The sequence below is a fragment of the Lathamus discolor genome, chromosome 6, assembly GCF_037157495.1.
Source record: "Lathamus discolor isolate bLatDis1 chromosome 6, bLatDis1.hap1, whole genome shotgun sequence".
Taxonomy (NCBI): domain Eukaryota; kingdom Metazoa; phylum Chordata; class Aves; order Psittaciformes; family Psittacidae; genus Lathamus; species Lathamus discolor.
In genome coordinates this window covers 85400954-85425819 of record NC_088889.1, presented here as the reverse complement: position 1 = coordinate 85425819, position 24866 = coordinate 85400954, and the positions used below count along the sequence as shown (strand labels likewise).

Below are 24866 nucleotides of genomic sequence, written 5' to 3'. Positions count from 1 at the left end.
ATTTGTGCTTTTTTCATATATCTGTGTATGTGACTGTATGTTTGTATTTCACTTGTAATTGTTTCCTTCTGGCTGCACTGAAAAGCTGTAAATATTCCTATTTCTTCTGGCACGTACAAGCAGTTGTGATTACAGCAGTGCAAGTTTGGAGATAACAGCTGACACATCCCTTTCTGATCACAACTTCTGTGGGAAGCCTGCCTTATAGTCTGCATTTGGTAAGGAAAAATAAGGGGTTTTCACAGAAGATAAAACCATGTCAGCTTGCGCTCACCTAGGGATGTGCTGGGCTCTGAGACAGGTGAGCTTAATGCTAGGATTGAAGTTGCACATTGTTAAGCTGAACATTACAAATATATTTTTAGGTATGTTAGGATCAAGGCATCACATGGCTCTTTAGAAACAAATTCCAGAAGTTCTGCCTAAATAGTACAACTCTATAATTAGAGTGAAAACCCACTGAAGCGGCATTAAGAAAAGCATATATACTCACGTGGAAAAGACTTCTTCTGTAATCACACCCTACCTTCACACAGATGTTTATCGCACTTAGTCCTGAAATAGTGCAAATCTGAAGAGCACCGAAGACCTCAGATTGCTTCATTTTTCTTTGAAATATAGCCGTATCAATGTTTCAGTTAACTCTATGTTTTCATATCAAAAGCAGCACTGTGAATAGAGACAGGTCATTTGTATAAACAATTAATTGAATGAACATCTCTTTTTTCTTGTTCTTGTGCTATGTATGAACACATTGTGGTTTACATGTACCTAACTCAATTTTCATTGAGGAAACCCCCCCCAACAAACACACACACAAAATAGCCCAAACCCTAAACAAAACCAAAACAACCCAGCAGAACTCAGAAGCTGATACTTGAAATCTGACAGCTGAACTGGACTGGGAGGATATGGTGCGCCACTGAAACTCCAGGGTGGAATGAATGGATAGATGGGTTAAAAGAGCAGGTAATGCAGATGATGGAGATTTCAAAGCAAATTATTTCTTTGGCATTTAAAAGGATTTCCCCTTGCACAGTCAGTTGCAGTGATAGGACTTCAGAAGAGAAGCTGTTCCCTGCCTACTCTGCATTTGCACAGTGCTTAATTTAGCTTAACTTCAGCCATTGGATCTGAAACTGCCTCAGGCGCTTTGGAGACTCTGCGAGATAAAACATAGATTTGCTTATCTGTTTGCTTTAGTGTTCATTGTGTAAAATCAGGAAAATACGTGATTGAAATCAGGCTTCACTGGTTGGAAATAATCACAATTCATGAAGTGCTCTGCATTTACTGCCCAGCATGCGATCAAAACGGGTGACAGTGAAACGGCTCCTCCATCAGCACTGAAATGTGTATCTTGGTTGCAGGTCCTGAAGGTCTGAGGTCAGATAAAGAACTGAGCACTCCAGAGGTGCCCAGTTATTATAAGAGAGATCCTGGACAACCAGCCTGGGCCTGTGCTAGTAGAAGTGCTGAGATGCCAGCAGGTCTGCCTCACCCTGGGCAGACTTTTGTGTGGCATCTGTAAGTGTACGCACAAGCAACAGAAATGTGTGCTCCTGTGGGCAGTGGCAGGGATCCAGGAGCCAGCAAGGAATGGGCAAGTGCCCAGGACCAGCAAATAAACAGAGCCAGCAATGCACTAGGAGCTGGCTTTGCCCAGAGAGCTGCTTTTAAAACCACTCACCCACAAAGGCTGTAGGGAAACAAGAGCCACTGTTTCCAGTGCTGTTAGCTGGGATGAATCTCCTGGGTTTTGTTCTAGCAGGCACACTGCAAGCCTGTCCTTCCCGCAGGACCTGAAGTTATGCCAAAAGCTGCACTCTGCAACTGTAGCATGCACCAAACCTCTTGGATGAATAATAGCCCATCCACACCGAGACAGAGCCATTATGATATATTAAGTCAATACAGCATAGAGTCCTTCGCATTTTTGTCCTGATCTGGAGACGTTAATTGCATTCATAATAGCTCCAGGGGGCCTGCAGACTAAACAGATTTCAATGAACTATTAGAGCTCTTTCTTGGAAAGGACCATTAAGATTGCAGAGCAAGTGCTCAGGACTGAGATGCCATTTGTACAAACTGTGTCATCACAAACAGTTTGGAGACTTGCATTTGCTGTAGCAAAAACAGTATGTGAGGCAGTACACAGCAAAGAGCCCTTCTGAAATCCTCCCAGACCTTCTGGTTTGTGTGCAGTATTTGAGTTAGGACTCAAAAGTAATGGTATATGGACTCGTGCTACCGCAAGAGCCTTTGTCAAACTGAGGTAGTTTTAAAGGAATGGAGCTTAATAATCAATCCTGTTCTATGACTGTGCTATTCATAACCATTTACTCCATCTCCACAGAATTACAAAAAAATAGCTACCACCCTTTGGGATTCAATATTCAAACACAAATAACTCATAAGTGATGACATTTTTTAGCAGTATCAGAAAGCACTGGCACCATTTAATCTTTTGCTGATTGAATTTAAGGTTTGGCTTTTAAAACAAAGGCATGATAAAGTCCTTCAATTCCAGCAGCACAAACAGTGGTGAAGTGCTTGCAAAGCAGCTTTACTTACTGATTGCACCAGGTTGGGTTTGCTGCGATGCAGCACATTTAGGGACAAGAGGAAACAGAAGCACTGAAGTACTGGGGGAAGCTGTATCTGCGTCATCACAGCTTTTCAGACTTTTCAGACTTTTCATACCCTTATTTTTATGAAAACAAGATTTATATAATATTTATAAACTTGTGTGGCTAATTTTCATGTGGTGCCTTGAGACAGATGCCGAGCCACCCTTGAAGAGGCATGAAGGAGGTGAATATGGAAGGGCTGAACAACAGCAGGTGGTTTCATACAAGATACTGAAGGTGATGTTTCTTGCATAACAAATTGCTGGTGAGAAACTGCACTGAAGCTCTGAGATTGGTTTTGAGGTTTTAAATGAAGCAAGGTTAAAATCACCCAGTGTTAGCTTTGTCATGCTAAACATGTTTCATACTATATCTCTGCATACACTTTTAATTAATTCTTATCATTTTCACAGGCAACATGACCTTGAACAAGAGACGTGCTGTAAGACCATGGTAGTGACAATATAAATAGTATAAAAGCAATCCTGGATACAGACAAGTTAGTATTTACTTCCATTTAAAACTTACCTGGCTGCCCTTTAATACTTTACAGGGCATGAAGAGGCATTAAAGTTGTCACCTTTCTGAACCTGGAGCAATGTAGAGCAGGGTGCATAACTTTGTGAAGTGCAGAAGAATCTGGGTGCAGGTAATGCTGTTCTCATCCCTGCTGTAGTGCTGCAATGCAATAAACAGTTCAAAGATGGCAAAATCTGTAGTGAGATTAAAGGCTGGGAGCCATACATATAGCTTGTAAAAAAAGTGGAAAACCAAATAAAGCTGCTTCCTATCAAGGGAAGGATCGGGTAGTTTTACAGTCGTGTTTTCTGTACAAGTTTAGGTCACATGAACAATTTAATAATTTCTTCTGGATCTAATATAAAACCCTGGAGTTTATGTAAACAGCCTCTCTGTTTCTGAAGGAGCATTTCCCAGACGCTGGAGGGCTGGATATGCCAGACTGGACACCCACCATTAGAGACTGCTATTTAAAAATCAGGCACCAAGAATTTCTGATCTTGCTCAATACCCAACAGACTCCTTTGTTTGAATACTTAATCCCACCATTAGGCACAAAGGTCTGTTAAAATAATGTGGCTTTGGGTGTTCTGCCTTTTGCCTGTTTTAAATTATCTTTCTTAACCCTACAAAAAGTTACTCTCTGAGAATAACCTGATTTACACCAGCCTGGGTATACTGTCTGCTCCTCTGCAGGTACCACTCACATAGGTATATTCTGTGCTACCCGATTACCAATTTGGTCAAATATCTTTCCCTAGCAATCTATTTAATACCTGAATAAAGAACCAAGCCTCTGAACTCCTCTGAGCTCTCAGTATCTGATGTTGCGCTTACTTCTTTTGGAAGCAGCAATGCCCCTTGGAGGGCAAGAACATAGGTACAGGGTGAGGCATAGCTGGACAGCACCAGGCTGCAGAGGAGCAGTGGAACTGAGGTATGGCTCTCTGTTACTTCATCCCCAGATATTCTCTTTGCTAGGCAAAACTAGTGGGTGACAGCGTTATGTAAATACAAATGTAATTGCTGATTTGGATACTTACAGTCCAGGTACAGATGTTTTTCTATGTTTAGTCTAAATAAAGTGAATTTAAGGAAGGAAGGAAAGGCAGGAATAGTCAGTGGTAATGGGAAGCTGAGTTTACAATGACATTATTGCCCCAGCCAAGGCTGGAACAGAAGCAAATTCACTTGTGCAGCCTCCTACCACATCCTAAGGTCACCACCTCTTCAGTATGTACTACCACTTCATGTAAGACACACAACTTAGCAAATGACCATGACTGATCCACTGCACTTAGGGACAAGAGGGGTTTGGAGGTCGTCGTGACACTGGACACAATGGTCTGTGTCTGCGTATCAATGGCTGGTGCCATATGGGCCTCTTGATTGCGGAGCTTCCCCCTTCTTGTCTTTTGGTAAATTCACAGTTCAGAAGTCCAGCTTTCTTCCATCCACAGCTTTTCACATGCTACAGCCCATCATTGCTGTTAGATGCCAGGCAAAAATCATACTTTTCATAAAAGCTAATCTCTTTATAACAGCATTTATACATAAATTAATGACAGATCAAAATATAAAGATGTTCATTTTTGATTATTTGCCCATTTACAGGAAATTCAGTTAAAACTGTTTAGTTTTATCATCACTAGACAAAATAAGCATGACAGGATATTCTAGCCTCTGGATTATGTAGATAACACACGGAAATGTCATTTACATTTTCATTCTTTTCACAGAGCAACAAACCCATGCTTGCAAGCAAATTAAAATTCAGAACTTAATTGGATTTTATATTCTCTTTAAACAGGTAATATTGTTTTTCTTCTTTTATTATTGTATCTGAATACTGGATTTCGTTTTGAGAGTGTGCCACTGAAGGTAAGAGGCCTTCTGTGCTAAATGGTTCATTTAACACCATTAAAATCTACCTTTCTTCAACACATTTGAGGATTTAGACTGTTGAATGCCAGTAGTTCAGTATTATTGTTAAACAAGAGAAAGGCTATGGAAAATTATTTTCTTGGCTGTATGCATGAACATACATATGTGTGTATATATCCACACAAGCACATGCATATATGTCTATATACTTGCATGCATGTGCACAAATATGCATGTACTCATTTAAATGTATATCTCTGCATGCAAATGTAGAGAAAATGTTCCAATAATTTACCTCTGCATGCTTTTATGTTTACCATAACTTGACAAACGATTTAGGAAAATTAAAAAAGCAGCAGCATATTTTGTTTGAGTCTTTCTGGAAATCTACTATGTATGAAACAATGGAAATCATTCACTGTTTCCCTTTTTTCTTCTGTTTATCATGAGCTTCACCAAGGTGGCACTGCCTGATACTGCATTTATGATCCTGTCTCTGCTGTTGGTCAGTAAAGTCCAAAGAGCTTCTCTGCCACTGAGGATTACAAAGAACAGGTTTCCCACTATGCATGAATGGCATGCCCTAGCTAGGGAAGAGACTTATTAGAGCAGAATAAGAAGTACCCTGGAGAAAACCTCACTAAGCTGGTCATATTATCACTGAAAAAGATACCAAGAATGGGACTTTGGCAGGAAATGGCACTTGTAAGGGTGACAGAGGGAAAAGTCACCTTGATACACTCCATCTTACTTTACCACTGCTGACTCTCTGTGTCAGAGAGGAGCACTGCAGTGCCAGGCACTCTGCAATTGAGACCTCCTGACACACTTCTGTTTTGTGGCACTGGAAGGTAAGGTTTCACTCCACACAAGCCATTTGCTACATGAAAATCCTGGAAGATGAGAAAGCATTTCCTGGACAGCACTTCTCCCTGTGAGTGTTCCCAGCACAACAGGGGAGCTGGGAGACAAGAGGCCATTCCTGTTGCATCCCCAGGCAACATGGTCACGCTTTATCCCAGGGTGACAAAGGTCTTCTTGCAAATATACATACTCCCATTCATCTAATGAACACTTCATGACCCTGAAGAATTCACTGAAGTGGAAGCCCAATTCAAAAAGCCTCAGTGCTAAACAAACACACTTGGACTAATCCCAGTTCTTCCTTTACTCCAGTTACTTCTGGTCAATGCATGTCAAACATCACACCCACAACTGAAAACTTCCACACTGCGAATCTGTATGGGGTGAGGTATGAGCAGCAAGGCATCGCTAACTGAGGGCCTAATTATAAAACTGCCATTACCTTTGGGAAATAACTGACCGCAAATGTCAGCTCATCAGCAGGGGTAGGAGCATTCTTGCTGAAGTATAAAATTCTCTGTATTAAGTTTCTGCTTTTCATGCTGTATCATTTTCAAGTGCATGACTTAAAACTGATTATACCAGACATCTTCCCACATCTTTTGTGTTTTCCCTTCATCAGTGATACCAGCTTCAACACCTGCCACAAGCTACGTAAGTGTGTAAATTAAAAATGTACCTTGCCTCCTCTGCATTGACCTTCCTCGCAGATTATTAGCTGCACTTACATCCACCTAAGACAGAACCTCCACATGTTCAATGCAGCAAAACCTTTGCATCATTTGAAGGTTTACCCCTCATTTTATAAGTTGTATTAATTATGGTTTGTAACTAAGTGAGGATTTGGAATAACTTTTCAAAAATGAACCTTTTCCACACAAATCCACCCCTAAGTAATAAAGAAGTAAGCAAGGAATAAGAGTCACATTTTGTGTCTGGCTAGATCTCTGTTCCCTGGGATTTCAGAAGCAAGCATATGAGTCTGTCAGAAAGCCATTTCTGTGTTATTTCTGCCCAACCTTAAGTAAAAAATCCGTAAATGAACATATAATGGGAAAACCTGCTCCCACCGGGATATCAAGTCCAGCTTTGTAGACATCAAAGTTCTGTCTAATTCAAATTGCTTTGGCATAACTGTCAGAATTTGCTCTGCCATGCTTATTTATTTCAGCCGCGTGGCACTTTTCTCTAATGCTTAGCCTAGTGATGCACCTGGCCAGCCCCACTCACACGTGATTTCCATCACAGTACCGAGTGATGTGAGACTCAAGCATAAACTGCTCTTCCCCAGCCTCTGTGCCAGCCTTGCTCTCTGCTCAAATGTCCAGAGGACGTGGACATGAAAGGGGCCCACAGAAGCAGTCACAGAGAGCAATTTTTGATTTTGAAAGAGTTTTCTGAGGGTTTTTTTTCTACTCTCCCGTCTTTTTTGTTTTTAATGAACACATTTTCTGTTCCAGTAATAAGGCAAAGCTCTCTTTAAAGCACAACGTCCTATGAAGGTAAAAAAATAAAACACAGTTGGTCAGAGAATTTTTCATCTGTATCTGCTGTCTCCATGCAATGATATCTGCAGACACATTTCTACCAGAAGTATTTCTGATGTATAGCTTTTGTTTTGAGTAAATAAATAAACTGAAGTACTGGCTTTCGGCATACAATTCTGGCTCTTCTGTGGCATGCCAACACTTCCCACATCTGTCAGGCAACACACATGAAACAGAAGGATCTATTCCTTTCCTTCTGGTCCTCATCCTTCAGAAAAAAACCACCAAGAGCTTCTCCTTTGCAAGAAAACCCTTCCTCTTTCTATTAGTAGTAAGACTATTGCCCCTTTCAAATGAATAATGAATTTATATTTACAGGTGAGACCATATGCTTCCTTTCACCTTCTGCTTCAGAGAGTACCTGGTTAGCTACTGCCCTATAAATACCATCAGCTTGACTCACAAATATGATGGAAGCAAATGCATTTTAAATGCATACGGGCAGGGTACCTGGAGGGCTATACAGGGGCAATCCCACTACTCATACTTTTATAGTAGACCAGTTCCGTGCTTCAGCTGCAGCTCCCACCAGCAGTACTGGTACCACAGGTGTATACTACAGGTTAGGGATGATGGAGATCCCCAAGGGGCAGGTGCCAATTGGAAAACCTCAGTCACTACAATGCTGATCTGTGTCATGATTAAAACCCTGATACCAGTGATGGGAAGGATTTTAAAGGTCTGGTTAAATTAAATAGAAATTACATTCTTCTCTTGTACTTCTAGCTTTTCTAATTTTAATTTTCTAAATAAAGACTTGCTGAGCATATCCAGTATCTATTTTCCTAGCTATGGAGCAAGCAGTTAAAACCAGCTCTTTTTATTCTTTGCGAGTGACTGGATTGGGCTGCTCAGTGCTCAGCATTGCCAAAACCTGTAATTCTATTCATGCAAGGGATACCGATCACCTTTTGTCTATCTGCTTTAGCTAATTGTGTGAGACTAAGTAAAATTCAAACAACTTCCTGAAAGGAAGAGGCATTCATGAGGAAACCTCTGTAGGGCAGGAGGATGGTATTATTTCTACTTTTCAGCTAACAGGGAGGGCTGGCAAGGGACTTACCCAAAGTTACACCAAAGTCTGTAGTTCTCACTAGCCCCGCCCCTACCTTGCAATGCTCTGGCAGCTCCAAGTCCTATGCCTAAGGTAATTGTGAACTCCACAAGGAGCCTGTGATGATCCGCCCTTTTAGGGAGCTGTTACTGATCACCAAATCCAACTCCTAAAAAGATGTATGGAGATGCAGTTGTGTAGAAGACAGCTCGTCACTGGCACCAGCAGAGAGAGGAATTCGCTGCAAGACAGCAGAGCTAACACACTAAATTGTCAGGGAAGGATGACAACCCACAGGCAGAGTTAGGACATTTTATGGGGAAAGCATCCCACTCAAGCCATCCTGGTGGTTAGATGCAAACAAGCTCCTTGCTGACATAGCCAAGGCATGGCAGTGGCTCCCCACTGATTTGATGCCAGAGGACTATGGGACAACCTATATGGTGGGGCAGCTGCAGGTGGGTGAGTAACTGGGGCCTTAATCCCTCTCAGAAACATTGTGGTCTGTAACTCTGGCTCTCACAAGAGGTCTCTTTGACCCCTGACGTTGTGAAATGAACTTCTGGGTAACTCAGATACATGCTTTTAAACAAAATCATGTTTCTGAAGGTTTACTAGCAATACATGGTGGGGGAAAAATCCCTTCTTTCCCGACTTCATTTTGGAAAACAGGTTGTTGGAATAGTTTTCTTCTTAAGCATTTAATATCGATGCTTAGGGAAAAAGCAACAGCAGGAAAAGGTTGCCAAGAAATACCATCTTTCAAATCGTGGGTGATGATTACTAGTAAAAGGGAGACTGGTGTTATCCTCTATGCTAGAAGAAAAATAAAGGGGAAAAAAGATCCGAGAAGCAAAAACTAATTCTATGTCATTAAATTATACTTTTATCATTACAACAGATGCCAATGGAGTGGCCATAAATCTAGCTCCTCAAAGAGAGACAGTAGAGTAAAGCTGGTTTTAAATTACAGAGGTTTTTTGCATACAGATGTGTTGAAGGACTTAATTCAGCTGTGACTATTTATAGTTTTAAGGTTACCTTGGCAAGAAGTTTATAGCCTTTCTATTACCCCTAGACAAGTCCAGTTAGGGCAAACATAGCTAAATATTCCAGAGGTCCTCAAGTATATTTATCTTGCACCCATCATCTTCCCACCCACCCCACATACCCCAAACCAGAAAACGCCATGCAACACCTCTAACAATCTCAACACCTTAGGCACAAAACCTGACACTTCAGGAATATGCTACAGGAGATGTCAATGCTCCCAGCATTTATATAAATGTGGCCAGTTATATTAATGGATCATTAAGATTTGCCACCTATCTGTTCCTGTTGCAGGGAGCTGTCAGAGGTGTGATGGGCTGAATGTGACAGCACAGCCGCTGTGAGTTTTCTCTTGCTTGCAGAGATCAGTCTGTCGCCTCAAGCCTGAACCCACTTTAAAACTTTCTGCCTGGTGAATGGATTAATTTGTAGCAAGATCTAAGAGTCATGGATTTTCCATGACTTTATCTCCAGTCTAAAATATAAGCTCAATATCTCTAATGCTTGAGACACAGGAAAGATGTGAAACGTGCCTTTTAAAGGGTCTGTTTCTATTCTTTTTGCCGATTGTCGTTTGTTGTTCTGCCACCTTGCCGACCCACACAGCATCTTAGCAACATCCCTGGCAGCCTGCTATAGGGAGATAATACTAATTAGAGTTATCAAGTCCATCTTGATTTTGACATGATGCTGCACACTGCTGTGCAGACTGCAGACGATACATCTTCCCTCCCTCTGCCCCCCAGATGTAGCACAGCTACAAATGCTCAGCTCAGATCAAGTTATAAAGGAAAAGAGAAGGTCACCAGCCGCTTGCAGCAAATCTCCTGCTGATTCTGTGCCAAAACACTGCTGCTTTTCCCCAGAGTAAGCCCAGTTCTGGTAGATTTGCCAGCTTATACCTCTTTTCTTACACTGGATCTCAATAAAGTAGTCATGTATTCACAGCATTTAGAAACTAAATTCATTTTCTATTGGACCAACTCTGCAAGCCTCATCAGGAAGCAGTGAATGAGCTGGAAATCAAGCTATAAAACACACTATATTCCTGTATTAGAATACAGAAATTGATGGGTAACAAAACATATACTCCGAAGTGTTATAACAATAAATAGAGCCTAACAGGAAAAGAATATTTTTTCCTGTTCTCTGGATGTCTGACTTGTTTTGGAAATGCTGCTTTAAGAAACTTCATTAAGAAACAAGAGTCAACAGTATCAAAATTTCACCTTCCTTTTTGGAAACCCAAACAAAAGTACAGCATGATTTTAAAGTATGAGAGATTTTGATTTTCCCAATAATTCCATTATCCAGTTGTGCTCCTTTTATTAGATATCAGCAGCACTTTGTTTATTTCTAGTGTATTGTTGCCAGGTTTTTACCTATCTCCCAACCTATGAAAAAAAATCACAAAAATAAACCTACAAAAATTAATCTTCCTTTTCCCTGTGCAGAGATATTAAAATGGTAATTGCATTCTTTATACCTCTAAACCCTGGTTATACTTCTAGATACTTATCTGAAAGCCCAGTGAAATTGTGTGATAGCTGTTGTTGATGCTACTTACACATTACTGGAAGTTATTGAGATCTGATAATAATCAGTGCATTGTAATAGCTTCACACAGTGAGGCTAAAGTTCATCGGTGCCTTTGATTTCTACACTTAAGGGTGACTGTCTGGACAAATAAACTCCATTTATTAATTTCTAATGTCATACTTACCTTTATTTATTATAGTAGCAGAAGAAATTCTGTCATCTCAATGACATCCTCAGCTTGCAACAGAGCAATTTCTTTAAAACTCAGAGTTTAAATACAGACTGCCTCCCATGAGCAGGTAGGTTATGTGGTCAGATCCCACTTTATTCCTTAATGTAATTCACTGCCTCATAGAAATACCTTCTGCTCCCTCTCTCCCTTGCTCCCTCCTGAAAGTCCTCAAACTGCTGTGACTTTCTTGCGGTTGGTTGCTCACTCCTTGTAAAGATTAGGACCACTTTGAAACACGTCCAGGTTAAACTGTTTGCTAGACAATCCATGAAAGCACAGACTTCAAAAAAGTATCTCATAGTTCAGGAGCATTTAACAGAAATGAGTCAAAGGTTACACATGGTTGTCTCTTGCTCACTGAGCTTCTGTACAGTGGAAAATACATTCTGTATTTTCCACTACTGGAAGTTGTGGCAGGGCTCACGCACCCCACGAGGACAGAGCGGGAGGAAGACGTCCCACTTAACCCACTGCCAGTCCCACGCCTGTGATGTGCACCATAGGATGAACTCACCAAAAGGGGGTTGGCTGCTCCTGGGAAGGAAGTGGGCAGAAACCAGTTGCCTCCTGGGTCATGGGAGTCCACCAGCAAGAGAGCCACGAGAAGACAGCTGCTGCCCTTCAGTGGAAGGAGGCAACACTGATTTCAGCCTTACATGGCTTCTCAGAAGTACTGTGTGATGTGGGGTGTGCTAAAACCAGTCTTCCCTTATCGTTTGGACATAGCACCTTCACGCATCAAAGCCTCCTAAAATAGGAAGGATGGTGAAGGGTGATCGGACTTCCTTTTTTTGTTTGTTTTTTTTTTCTTTGTTTTGCTTTTAGATCAAGTTATTTGAGGACTTTATTTTCCATAGACTCAAGCATAAAAGGCTAAGCAAGAACTATGAACAGCTTAGCTAGAGGCACCTTTCTTACTTGTGATCCAGACAGGCCCTTCAGGAAATACGAGTGCTCTGATTACTCATTCCAGAGCCACAATATGTGCTGAAATGTTGAAACAAAAGTTCCAGTAAAAAAAGGAGGGAACAGAGATCTTTTCAAAACTCAGTATTTTGTACTCGGGAAGAAGTTGTGTCAAAGAGAGAAGTGAACAGGTTACACTGTTAAAAACTCCTCTAACATTTGGGTTTTTTTCATTGTTGTTTGGCAAGTTCTCACAATGGCCAGCTTCAAATGCCCTAGAGTAATTGCAAAAGAAACCCCATTAAGAGACGCTGATGAGGGAAACTATTAAAATTGAATATACAATATTTCTACCTCATTTTTGCAGCAAGTAATATAGTTCCAAAATGTTTTTCTCCTTTCACTGGAAGTGTGAATTACAGTCCTATAAATTCACCCTTACTGTCAATTAAATTAAATAAACATCGTCTGAGTGCATTAGGAAGAGATAGAAAACAATTCAATACCAGGGCCAGTTATTGAGGAGGTTTTTTAATGAACATAAATTGATGTAATTAAAATAAATCTGCTTTTCACGTTTCTCGAGAAGATGCCCTGTAGCCATTCCTGTAGAGCACTACAGCAGAATAAACACTGCCTATGTTACTAAGTTTCCTCAGATTAAATGGAAGCTTCCTGCTTTCTGGGGTTTCATAGACGAGTAAGGCTGGAGCATGCTGCCTACTTAAATGGTTGTTAAAAGAACATGAAAGAAAATATCAAAACTCAGCTTATTTTGTTAAATTCTGCTTCCCCTCCCCCAGCATCACCTTCTTTTTACAGAAAGAAATGAGTAAATAAAAGTGCCTTTAAATATCACTTTTAAGCTGTTGGTAAATATTTCTATCTCCTATGAATTCCGCATTTGGAAGGTTGTTTTGCAAGCTGCGATAGAATCATATGTTAGGACCACATTCAAAACCAACAATGCAGGGTTAGAAAAGTATTTTCTGTTACATGATCTTCCTCCCTGTCTTTCTTTATGTCCTTAAGGTAATGACAATAGGATCACCAGCAGTTTTAGCTGCTTAAGAATAGGAGGTATGAGTTATCTCCAGACCAGCAGATACCAGGTATGCCTATCAATAAACCATAGAGAACTGAGGAAAGCAGGGAGCTAAAGCAGCTCATTTGGAATACATTAGATAATTTTAAACTAATTGAGATTAATAAAAAAATTATTAAAAATCTTTGGCATTTGAGTACTACACTCTGATGGTGATGATGCCTAATGTGGAGGTGTGTGCATACGTGGGGTCCCTGCTTTAAACTGCTCTGAGCTCACTCCACAAGGAAGCTGTGCATACAGGTCCGACTGACAAAATAAAGGTTACTGATCATCATACTGATCATGTATGCACATACATGTGTGACCATGTATGCATCATACTGCACAGTCCAGTTCTCAAGACTGCTCTGCAAAGAGCATTTGGGTTTAGAGCGTAGGTAAGGCATAAAAAAAATCCTCTATCTGACAGAACTACCATTCTTCCCCTCACCTTCACTTGAGTTCATTCGGGTTCTCAAGCTGAAGTCCCACTGTCTCTGTCAGATAAATTGTCCAAATCGGCTTCCATTTCAGGAGTTCTCCTTCACATGGCAAATTACTGTGGCTGGAAAATAGAGAAAGGATATTTCTTGTGTGCAACAGTATCACTGACAATTAGTGCCTTTGGCATCCCCTCTACAGCGAGAAGAATTTCACTCTGTGGATAAATAAAGAGCTTAGGTCTCCAGGCTGTTAGCCTTTAACAAACAATAAATGCATGCAACACTGTAGAAGGGTACAGAAATCAGAACAGCAACTTGAAGGGCTCTTTTTATAACATAAAGCATGTTTATCTCCAGGAAAAGAAGGCCCAGCAGCTAGCAAACACCACAAAATTCCCACACACCATGGCATTGTCTATAGTTCTTAGAAAGGTAAAACATGCTTGAATGGAGGTCAGTGTTCTTAACACTAGAGACCTGCATGCTTAGAGAAAGACAATCACAGCACACCATTTCTCCCGAGGCAGTACAAAGTACTCTTTCTTATAATTGCAAGCATAAGATTTAAAAACATTTCTATTGCCTTAATGAGTCATGTTGCAAACTGGCAGCATACCAACCGCTGGCTTAGGCTGTGTGGCACAACATGTTAAGTCCTTAATTCTCAATGCACATGTCTCTCCACCCTCAGAAGATAGTGGCTTTGATAAAGGCTGGGAAGCATGGGAGTTCATTTACAGAATGCTTTTAGGGTAAGGCAGTTCTGCTCTTTTCAGTGTATAAATCTTTCCCTTTTCCCCCCCTCCCTCTTCTGATTTTTCAAGGTTATTATCTCAGTGCTTTTTCCTTAGTACCAATTCCTCTGAACTTGAGTGCACAATGACTCACAGCAGGGAGGCAGAGAGAGCTACCACCAGGAGCCTCCTCCCTGGAGAAGCTTCACAATGCTGCCTATTATTTAGGAAGTTGAAATGCTGGCTTAATAGCACACATCTCTTAAACATCCCTTTCTTTCATTTGTTCACCCCAGGGAAAAAGCCAAGGATAGGTATCTCCACTCCTGCTATGCCACCCTCCCCACCGGCAAGGTGCATGAAAGCAAAGGGGCTGCCAATCTCCAGGCTGCAGCTGTGACTCCTGACACTGCTGTTCGGCACATTGAAGTGGGGGGCTCCATAGCTCAGTTCCAAGTTGTATTCACCCACCAGTGAAAGCCCTGAAAATGGTGAGGAAAAAAAATACAGCACATCTTAGGGGAGTATTATATTACATTTGGAAGTGTTTTCCTTAATCATGATCAACCCTCTACCCCCTAAAATAAAAGGTGTGGAGTGCAGGGGAGAAGACACTCCATATGCTTTGACTGTGTTGGGATGGGGTGAAAAGCATCTCTGCTGATGTTTAGTAGAAGACCTTCTTAGTAGACGTAAACCCTCATTAGCAGAACTCTCTTACCACAGTTAAAGTCAGCCATCCTTCCTTGCACTCCCACACAGAATTTATTCAGCACAAAAGGATAGATACCAGGGACATACAAACAAAGTTCTGCAAGGAAATCAACTCCCCCACTGTCAGAGATGACAAAAGTTCAGACCATTCTGCCTCCATGTGGGCTGTAGCCCTTCAAGCTTGAAGACAGTGTCTTGCAGGCTGACAACAGAATACATGGCTATTGCATGGTATTGGCAAGCCCTCAAACTAACCTACCAGTCATTTAAATCTGACTGTGTTATCTATTGCTTCTTCTAAATTCCTCTCCTCCAAAACCCAGGGCAGGTAAAATCCAATAGCATGCACTGACTCACAAATTGCTATTCATTTTCAAGAAATCTTTCACCTGAATCTTTTGTTAGAAGCTTTTAAGGAAAACACTGGGTAACAGAAAGTACAGATGAAGTGAAAATGTTGAACTGATACCACATGATAAACAGTGTCTGGGGCTTCAGTATGCCATAGTTTGGATGAACAGGATAATGATGTGAGCCTAGCAGTGCTTCAGGATTACAGGCTACTAACTCCGTTGTAGGAGATTCACCATGTGATGCTGAGCGTGCCTCCTTGCCTCTCTTTTTTTCCTCTGCTTGACACATTTGCTTCTACATTAGCCATCTGAAAAAAAAGGTCCTCAGAAGAAGGCATGCCTTCCATCGCTTCTCCATCTCTGTTCTGGCCCTGGCACCATAATCCTTTGTCAGCATATCTAGCAATTGTCTCAAAGTGTATACAATTAGAATTCATAGTAGTTATATGAACATAAATAATTACTGGCTTTATGGTCTTGTGGCCTGTATAGCAATTTGTTGCAGTTCAGACATTATTTACATGAAATCCAAGATCATAATGGTAACATCCAATGCATGTGATGACTAGACACTTTGGTTGACTGCTTAGAGCAAAAATTGTTATTTACAAGGCACTGCAGAGATGGCAGCACTGCACTATTGAAAATGTATTAAATTAATTGAATTCAAACAACCAGCCACAATAATAAAAAGGAGAAAGTGTGACTCTTCCACGACAGTACTTAGCTACCTTTGACAGCATGCAAAGATGAATCCTCTTCATGAAATGTGGCATGCGCACAAAGGTGGATCAGGTTCTACTCTTGCTTGCTCTGTAACCTTCACAGGATGCAACAAGTGGAAATGTAGTAAATGGGGAGTTTTCCCATCCTGCTCCCACCCACTTGCAATCCAAGAATGGCACAGATTAGAAGCACCAGTTTCCATTTGGACTGCTCCCCACAGGGATAAACACCTGCAGAATTCAAGTGTCATGTGGACATGCATGTTTCTAGAATGCCAGAAGATGAGCTGTGTGCAGGCTGGAACAGGCTTCCTGTTCCCTTCCTTTCACCATGCCATATACCAACCACATTCATGTGCCCATGAACACCACAAATCCAGGAGCTCTGAGACAAGTGGAGGCTCAGGACACAGGTTCTGAGTTAATGAAACCCAGAAAGGGTGAAGCAGTTTGGCAGATATCCAAATAAAACCCCCATGATATTGAAAAATCTGTCAAAAAGCAAACTGCCTGGTAGAGGAGGTCAAGGTCTTATTGTGCAACTTTCTTCATGCCACAGAGAAGTACAAATTATCTTTTCCTTCAGTACATCAGCCACTTTCAGGTGATCACAGAATATTGGGAAGTGGAGCTTTATCCAAAACAGCTGATATTCCAAGCCTTCTGCATCTCAGAGTAACATGTGCCCAGCAATCTATTGGCAAAAGGCAGCTGGATTAGGCATAAATCAGGTTAATGTTGGGTGGAGAAAGAATATACACCCTTCCCCAAGGACACCATGTTCAAAAGGCTTTGGAGTTGAGGGCTGAGCACACCCACAAGCTGCTAAACTGGGCCAGCTGCAAAGATATCCTCCCCAGCCCCAGCCTCCAGCTCTTTTGGGCACTGATTCGGTATCCCATGCTGCTGCTGTGCAAGAGGCTAAAGGTTCATTAGGCATTTCTTCCTTCCCTCCGTAAGACTCATCTTGAAAATGTACTGCAGCCCTGAGCTGGCCTGACTGTGCTCACATCTCTTCTGCCCAGCATAATCCCTCAGCTAATTGCTGCATGGGAGAGGCAGCTCTTCCCCATGCACGAGGCAGTGCTTGGGACATGAATATTTCAGAAATGAATACATACTGCTCAAAAATTATTAACACATTTCTGCAATGCATGTTCAAGGATTGCTGTAAAACAAGAGCAAGCTGTGCTTTCAGGGTCTGTGCTTTCCACTCTCAGACTAATCCTGACAGTATTTAAAACATGCAGCTACAGCCTTATTATGAAGCATTAATGCAACAGATCTCAAGGGTATTTATTGACTGCTGCTGTTCAGAAATATTTTGGAATGGTTACTTGACTCCCGTTAGATCCTTTGCTAAGGTGACATCTCCCAGGAGTTTATTTGTATTTCAAAGAACACACTGACCATGTTCACTCTTTCCAGCATTTCTTCCAGACACAAAGGATGATTTACCCATGCAAATATCTAATTCATTTTGTTCTTTTAAAATGCTGTTTAAATACAGCTTTTCAGGGAAATAGAGTCTGTTTCAATTTATCTTAGTTGAAACTAGGGCTATAAATCTCTTCAGTTTCCTTTATTGATCTTAGACAAAATTACAAATATAAATTACAGCTGCTGCAAATTAAATGTTCTAATGACTGTGTTTGAAAGCAAATGCAATAACGTCAATAAGACATTAGATAAGACACAGCAAGAATAGCATAAAGCTACCATTCACTGGTGAAATCAAAGAGATTTCTGTGGAAACTCACAGTCAGGGGGTCCCTTCTCCTACAACCAGATTTCTCTCATATCCCTGATCAAGTTCTGAAATTAGCCACGCCGGATCTATAGGACTTGCAGATGGTTTAACGCACCCACCAAGAAAACTCAGGTTTTCGATTGGTCTGTCAGGCACTGTTGTTTCAGGATCTACCAGCTGCTAAAATGCTGTTCTTGGAAGTTTTTCTTGTAAATGCACCATAAATGGCAAGCTTTGGCTGAAACTGTATTTTCTGTCTTTAAGAAATCAGAAAGTTTGTACACTGGACCAGGGCAAGAATCCAATACTGGCATATGGTGCTGAATCACTGTATTTGAAGAGGCAATACATATTCCATATAGCCCACGCTGAAAAATATAAATATATCTCCAGATTAACTGTTCCACTGGTTTTCTTCATTCTTGATTTTACTAAAAACCCTAGCCAAAAGGTCATGCTCTACAAGGGCAAATATCAAGTGATGCTGCTTCAGGTACAATGCGTTTCTTATGAAGAAGTTTCTATTTCACAAAGCAGCAGCAGCATCAGTTTTATACACCACTGACACTTAGACCCTTAAGCACAAAGGTATCGGTTTACCAGGTCATGAAATTGCAAATATAATAGCAGTGACTTTGCTGCACTTGATAAAACCGTAAAACATTTCATTTTGCTGCCTAGTGAGCTTTAAAAAAACCCAGCATTGGAGAGGAGACAACATTCGTGTTACCATCAAAGTATTTCAAAATACCGACCTTCCTGCTCGTGGTCTGTGGACATGCATTTTTCCTTCACTCCAGTTCTGCCACTCCTTTCTGGCACCACAAATATCCAGAAAAAATGATTCCTTTTATGCTTTTAAAAAGTTTTATATGATCACAGAGCCCCTCTGAATACGTATATCTGTGTGTAGTCAGGGTATTAACATTTCTACAAATTCCATGAAGAAGACATCTTAGTAACTAGACAAATAAGCTCTCCATTTATCCGGAGATAAATGCAGGACACAGGGACTGGAAATCCTGTTGTCTTTGTAGCTCACAGAACTAATTGCTTCTAAGCAGAATTCAATTGGTTTGATAGACACCATTGTTTCGGGGCCTAACTGCTATTAAAAGTGTTGCTATTGGAAGTCTCTCTTATAAATGCACCATAAACAGCAAGCTTTGGCTGAAACTGTATTGACTGTCTTTGGAAACCAGAAGGATTTTGCATACTGGGCCAAGGCAAGAATCCAGCACTGGCAGGTGGTGCTGAATCACAGAATCATAGAATAGTTTGGTTGGAAGAGACCTTCAAAAGCCATTCAGTCCAACCCCCCTGAAATAAGCAGGGATATTTTCAACTAGATCAGGTTTCCCAGAACCACATCCAGCCTGATGGATCCTCCTAGCCTGAGAGTTGTCCCATACATGATACCTTGTACCACTGGCATCTTTATGCTTTTGGAGGAAGAAGCTGGATTTTTTTTTTTTTTTTTCTAAAATAAAAGCATTTACTGAATTTCCCCAAATCATTGTGATGATTCAGGCACCATTTGTTATTTTTATGGTGAAATTAGTGGGCATACCAGTAATTTTCTAACCCTAGTCTATATGGCTGGTAGACCTGTGTCTCTAAGGTGCAAGCACAGGGGCTTCCCTGGGCAGGTATGGATGGCCTCTGATCTAGGGATAGTATTTATGTAAACTAGCCTCTGACATTCTGGTTTATCCTTCACTGTATATCAGTTAGTGAAATTTAATTAATGGTTTACTTTGACCTTTAGCTGTGTGTGATAGTTTCTGGTACCAAAACTTGACACTCAATAAAGGAAATTTCAAGAAAACATCAGCCAGCAAGCTAAATATCTGCACAGGAAAGGCAGATTTTATAGAGAACTCAAAAATGATTGCATTGCTGACAGCCCAGAAAGATTCTCCTACTTCAACCTCAAGATGCCCAAAGCAGGATCTTCTGCCTTAACACTTTTTATACTGACTTCTTCTCAAAATAGAAAGGTCTCTTGTTCAGCTCTTTTGGGTAATAGTGCTGTCCATATCTGGCTTTAGAAAGATTTTTCTCCTCTCCATTAATGTTAGTTAGCCCAAGCTATTCTGTGTGTAGGCATTCAAGCATGTACAAATTCCAGTTATCTTCCAGGGGAATATTCTGCAAAAATCATCTGCTGGATGCAAAAGCTCAGCTGAGAGAATTATCAACATCCAACAGTAAATGCTGTGTTCTCAGTGTTAAATGGCAAAGAAGCAATTACAGAGATCAGGTTAAATACCTTTCACAATGCCTACAAGGTTTGAAATATTTGCTTTCATAATTGTACTTGGTAACACAGGGTCTGTGTACTAGTGAGCCAGAGTGGAAAGAACTGATCCCTTCCTGGGCCTGGCTCCTCTTCTGCAGTTATTTGCAGAAGGGAAAAGCACAGCCTTTGCATTCAAAAATCTCATGGAGCTTTGCAGGAAAAAAAAAAAAAAACATTAAAATTTCTTTGATTATGTTTAAATATTTCAGAGAGGTGACCAGACTTTGAAAGTTTAATTACCTTAAGCCATGAGAGGGCAGAGAATGAGGGCAATTGCAAAGAGAAAGAAAAGGAGAAAAAATGAACTTTTTTCCAGGACAAAAGGATGTTACTATTTATGAACCTGCAAGAGAATTAGAGCTGAAATAATTAGACAGAAAAAGAGATTTTAATTAATGATGGTAATTCTTACGAAAGGAACCAGATTGCCAGCCCTGGAAACTGCCAGTTCTTTTTATCCACAACGAATATACAATCTCAATGAAACTATTGCAAAGATCTTTAGTGCAGCGCATAATCCTGAGCTGACAATTCTAGTGTCTGCCTGGTCATACCTCTTGTTTTTTAATGTAGCTGAGCTTTGCAACATGAATAGTTCATTAAATCAATAGCTTGGTGCAAGGAGACCACTTGACATGGGCCAGCTGATCTTTAATGACTTGAATCAGGTTATACTGATGTCTAAGAGTCATAAAATCTACTGAAATCGATGGAGAGTCCTGCAGGTTCAAATGATCACTGCACCAGGGTCCCAACCTGAGGAAGTCATGGCAAATGGTTACCAGTTCCCTCCAATGCCTAAGTAACCCTTTTAAAGAAAAGGTACCTTTTCATTCATATCATGCTGTTTTGGTTAACTTCCTGTTATTCTGTTTAGAAACAAAGTTCACACTATCCCAGTCCTTATGAGCACCATACCTGTGTGGGCCATGAGGGAACACATTTGTGGAAAGCAGCAACTGCAGAATTTGCTCCTGAATTTTAAGGTGCAGGGGTGTTTTTTTAGTTATTAATAATATTCTGGAGTAATGAAATGCTAGCAAAAGCCTTTCACCATCTCCCTTTACATCCTGTTCTCCATGCCTTTGCAGCTAGATGGAGAATTCTACCTCCCAGAAGTGCTGAGCAGACCAGCAGATCTGGTGTACAAGTCCTCTGATGGAAGAAAAACGAGCCTGGGTGTTCCCTGAAAAATTAATTTCTAATCCCTGTTGGCTAACACAGCTGGCTTAAACTGAGTCTGAAAAGTAATACCTTGCTGCAGTTCCCATAACATCCTATGGCAAGGAAAGCAATGATCTTCACTACTTGAGCCCAATATGAAATAGATTAAGTCACATGTATCAACTTCATTTTAACATGAGCATTCCTATTACCTGGGTCAGAGACTGTGCAGTCACTCTCCAAGACCTGCTGTTATTAATTCAGCAATTATAGCTTTATGGTGGCAGGGAATCCTCGGTGTTTGAGCTGGCACTGGGAAGCTGTAATTCTGAATGGGACATGACATGAATTACTGGATTGCTGTAATTTTTCAGCTTTTCATGCATTTTCACTGCATATATTAAAAATAGAGGAAGTAATTCACTTTTAATTATGCAAATTCAAAGATAGTAAGACAAGGAACAGATGAGTTTTCAAATGACTGCTCTGCCTGGCCACCTGAGGTTAGCACAGAAAATACACCAGCTAATCAGGTAACCCGGCCCACCAAGCTCCTGCTTGCCCGGACATGCACAAAATTACCTCTTTTTAGCATTCAACACTATTACAAGAGCACAGAGTACAGGAAAGAAACTGCCAAGCTTTGGGAAAGCTGGGAAAAGGCAAACCTTCTCAACCTGCCTTCCCCGCCTCTTCAGATGTTCAGGGCCAGCTCGCACATAGCTGTCCTCACATCTGACATCAACATAAGACCTCAGAGGCTTTCAGGTGTCTACATGCTTTCTAATTTGGCAACTTGCTTCCTGACACTAAGGCTTGATTTTACTGGGACAGCATCTTTTGCCACTGTTCCTCAAGGAAAGGGAAAATTTGCCCAATACCGATATAACGAATGACTTTTCACTAGAATATTAAAATTAGGACCATTGCATGCATCAGCTTCCATGTTCTGCAGCTCTGCCTTTGGCTTCTTCATTGTTCCTTAGCAAACTAGCTTTTACGCAGGTGCCCATACACAAGTGTGTGAGTTTGTTGTGAAGGAGGGAGAAGCTACACTGCTTTCAAAGACATTGTTGTTACATTGTAAGATAGCAAGTGCAAGTAATGATGGCTTGTTAAAAGTCTAGTGGCTGTATCTAATAGTAGCAGCGTTCAGCGAAGTAATTACAGAGGCAAGAGACTGCTGAAGGTCTGTAAAAAAGGAAATAATTGGACTAGCAGTAATGCAAAAGCTTCTCCAAGCCTAGAGCAGTTGTTATTTTGCCCTCCTACTGATGTGCTGCTTATCAAGGATACAGTGGTTAGAAACTAGCTCTCTTTAGTGAATGTCAAGTTTAGGTTTTCTATCCAGGAACCCCAAGGCTTCCCATCCAGCCATCCAGTACATCCATGGTTCAGGACACAAAGGTAGAATCACTCAAACACCTTACTGCCTTGCCCTGAAAGGATACATCTGCCTGTTTTCCCTGGAAGCCTGGAGAACTTTCAAGCGAGCAAACTAGCAAAGCAAATCTCCAGCAACCTACTGAAAAGAAGGTGCTAAGAAAGTGCTCACAAGATATTGCTGTGCTGCTTTCTTCACATTAATATTTTCACACCAGGTGGAAACTTTTCATATTCTCTAATCTCTTCCTCTTCTGTTCCCCACCCTGAGATGTCCCACTGCTAGCTGTAGTCTTGCTTCCATAAAGGTGATTTCTCACAGCTTTCTCAGCAGCTATTCTGTGTGTTGGAGTCTTTCAGTGCTTTCCTGAGTGCCTATTGCATCCAGTTTCAAAAGAAAGCTTTCTGAAGGGGAGTGGGTGGTTAGAGTGTTATTCTGTTAAGTCCTTGGCATTGCTATTACAAATCTCACTCACATATGGTACCTGCCCTGAAACCCTGGAATTCAGCCTTAAACTTTGAAACTCATAGCTCCATTTTGGCACACCTGCTGATCACAGCCTTTATAAATCTAGCCAGAATTGAGCATTAACTTCACCTTACAGCACCTGTAGAAACCTTAGTCACACATTAGTCTTTTGCTGTCTCAACTATGACTGCTTCTTTTAAAATTGTATTCAATTCCTGCTCTTCACAAAGTGAAGCACAGAATTAGCTGACTTACCTGTTTAACTGCTTTATTCTAACAGACATGTCTTGTTGGGCAGGGGAAAGTCACTATTTCAGTCACTTACCCACATGGATCACCAACGTGCTCTCTCACAAGCTGCTGAGTCATTTTTCTCTCTGTCTCATCATGGAACACTTCTTGCTGTATCTGACAAAACATCCAAACGCACTGGTTCTATGAACTCGCCACCAAAGAAGTCTGAGACCATACAGCAAAAAAACTGAGATAACTGTTTTCCTACTGCAGTAGGAAAAGTAGCTCTTGCTCATTGTGAACAACAGAGCTTGAACTTCTCTACTTCCCAGTCTTGCCTAAGGGAAAACTGATTTGTATTTATGATCAGAAGGAAACTAAGAGCACAAAAGAAGATGTTGGCAGTGTGATTAAGGATTTCTTTTAAATGACAGAATAAAGCACAATTAATATCTCGGCTTGAGGGAGATAAAACACTTGTGTGGATTCTTCCATTCTCTGATATCTGATATCACCTGATGTCACTGTTATGTAGCAATGGTTCTTGTAACTCTCTTAAAATTAATTCTGCATTACATATCTGCTACCGGTTCTGCCAACCGAAGACTGTGTAAAGATCAACTTGTAATGAGAATCAGTTTAACCCCATTTACTTTCTTAATGTCAGTGGTATCACAGAGATCGTTTATAACCTTGCATGTTAAGTAAAGCAGTTAATTGTGCTGCTGTACCAGATTTAGACATAAAAGGCAGAATTAATAACAGGTTTAAAGAAAAAGCTGAGAACAGGAGTTCTGAATGCAGGAAAAAGCTAGTGCGAGTTGATACCAGCTGGTAAACAGAAAACAAGGTTAATATTTAGTTAAACGATAAGACTAAGAATGGTTATTGATGTGAGTGACATATATAGAATGAGGGATAGAAAACATACATTCTGATGAAAACGAGTGACAGAAGCACCAAGGTTGCCCCTTGGTTTAAAGTATGGTCCTCCTGAGCAAATGTGGCTGCCAGAACAGAAACATCGATTTCTGAGCTTGCCCCACAGGAATTCTCATACAGTTAGTAGAGACCAAATAGACACCAGGTAGGTAATATGGGATGGCCTCATGCTGCCTGAACACTGGCTGGGTATGGAGCCAGGGGCTCAAGAGAAATAATAGGATCCAAGCAAGAACTGTTGGAGGAACTTACGGATGCAATAAGGCATATAACACTTTTTGCAGAGGGCTAGAAGGGAACAGGCATGTGGGTCCTCTTGGTTTCAGTGAACATGAGTGGTC

At 41.0% G+C, this 24866-nt stretch overlaps 1 long non-coding RNA gene across 1 annotated transcript; it reads right to left on the bottom strand.

Moving 5' to 3' along the window:
* Positions 1 to 526: 526 nt before the first annotated feature.
* Positions 527 to 24866, bottom strand: LOC136017840 (uncharacterized). The gene is made up of 6 exons (XR_010614108.1): positions 24778 to 24866; positions 23675 to 23757; positions 21710 to 21825; positions 13764 to 13877; positions 3159 to 3308; positions 527 to 669 (listed from the first exon to the last, which is right to left on the bottom strand). It is a non-coding gene; the product is annotated as an uncharacterized LOC136017840 (long non-coding RNA).